At 29.6% G+C, this 1,520-nt stretch overlaps 2 non-coding genes and 3 pseudogenes across 5 annotated transcripts; all 5 read left to right on the top strand.

The window, feature by feature from the left end:
* The first annotated feature begins 900 nt into the window (after nt 1–900).
* SODALDRAFT_t132 lies at nt 901–971 on the top strand (annotated as a pseudogene). Its single transcript has one exon. The product of its transcript is annotated as a tRNA-OTHER (tRNA).
* A 5-nt stretch (nt 972–976) lies between these two features.
* Nucleotides 977–1,049, top strand: SODALDRAFT_t133. Its single transcript has one exon. It is a non-coding gene; the product is annotated as a tRNA-Glu (tRNA).
* Nucleotides 1,050–1,061: 12 nt separating this feature from the next.
* Nucleotides 1,062–1,132, top strand: SODALDRAFT_t134 (annotated as a pseudogene). The gene has a single exon. The product of its transcript is annotated as a tRNA-OTHER (tRNA).
* Nucleotides 1,133–1,135: 3 nt separating this feature from the next.
* SODALDRAFT_t135 lies at nt 1,136–1,208 on the top strand (annotated as a pseudogene). Its single transcript has one exon. The product of its transcript is annotated as a tRNA-OTHER (tRNA).
* A 94-nt stretch (nt 1,209–1,302) lies between these two features.
* Nucleotides 1,303–1,375, top strand: SODALDRAFT_t136. Its single transcript has one exon. It is a non-coding gene; the product is annotated as a tRNA-Ala (tRNA).
* Nucleotides 1,376–1,520: the final 145 nt, after the last annotated feature.

Genomic DNA, 1,520 nt, shown 5'->3' with positions numbered 1-1,520 from the left:
AAGATTAGAAGTTAAAGGTAGATTAACTAAACGTTATAGAGCTGATCGTGCTATATTCAAATTAAATTGAAAAGGTGGATTAAAAAATATAGACTCCTCTTACAAAGGGTTATCTACAGTAACTTATAGAGGTTATTATAAATCTAATATAAGTTATTCAGTATCTAATTCAAAACATCGTATTAGAGCATTTATAGTAAAAGGTTAAGTAAGTAGAAAATAAAAATATTATTTTATAGTATAGTATAAATAAAAATGAAGACATAGTCTGAACCATTTTGTGAAAAATGGAAATAAATATTATAATAACATATAGAACAGGCTAATTTGCGTAAGAGTGTATAGAATGAGTGCGCGGTTTAGCACCTCGATATCGGCTTAACTTATCCTCATAGATACAGAAACTATATAGGGTACGACTATTCGTCGATTAAAAGGTTATACGAGCTAGGTTAAATACGTCGTAAGACAGTATAGTTTCTATCTTCTAGAGGGAGTTAGAATAGAATAAGGATTAACCTTTGTACGAAAGGAACAGGAAAAACTTGACTCTAAAAAGTTAAGTATTATTAATTATTAATCTATGGTTTACCTGTTGTTTATATGCCCAATATTAAAAATTTGTAAAATTTTACAAAGGGATGTTACTCTCACTTAGGTAAATAAATAGTATAGGCACGGCAGGAAAGCTAAGTTAGTTAAAGATAAGTGCTGAAAGTATATAGGCACGAAGCTTACCTTAATATATTTCTAAATTATAATCGTAATATAATATTACGGTATATATTGAAATATAATGTTAACGATAGGCTTTATTTGTAAAGGTCGAGAGATCCTTAGATAATAAGTACTAATTTTAAAAATAACTATTTATTAATATATCTTACAATTTTTTTAATAGCCTGGTTAGCATAAAAGTAATATAATTATTTTATAATTAATAGAAGCAAGTGCGATACTTGCACTGGGCTTTTTAGGATTAGTAGTCAAGTGGTTAAGACATAGCTCTTTCAATACTATATCCGCGGGTTCAAACCCCGCCTAGTCTAATTTAAATTTATTATGGGTTGATGTAATAGTAACATACTTAGCTCATGACCAAGATTTAAAGGTGCAAATCCTTTATCCGTATATAGAGGCTATAGCTTAATTGGTAAAGTGTACTGCTCATGACAGTAATTATAAGTGTTCAACTCACTTTAGCCTTAAATATAATCCGAGTGCTGGAATAGGTAGACAGGGTATTCTTAAACAATACTGATGAAATTTCGTAAACGTTCAAGTCGTTTTTCGGATATATTAGGGGGATTAGTATAATTTGGTAATACGATAACGTTGCATGCTATAATCCTGGGTTCGAATCCTAGATCCTCTATTTTTTGATAATTTTTAGCTTGTGAAGCTTAATTAGTTAAGCAAAATATTAAAGCTATTTAGGTTATAAGTTCGAGTCTTACCGCGAGTATAAAGTGATGATGGAAATGGTAGATATGAATAGTTTAGGCCTGTTTGATTAAAAA

Source organism: Sodiomyces alkalinus (genome assembly GCF_003711515.1).
Source record: "Sodiomyces alkalinus F11 unplaced genomic scaffold SODALscaffold_6, whole genome shotgun sequence".
Lineage (NCBI taxonomy): Eukaryota > Fungi > Ascomycota > Sordariomycetes > Glomerellales > Plectosphaerellaceae > Sodiomyces > Sodiomyces alkalinus.
Note: the sequence above shows the minus strand (reverse complement) of the source record. Positions and strands in the feature narration are given on the sequence as shown.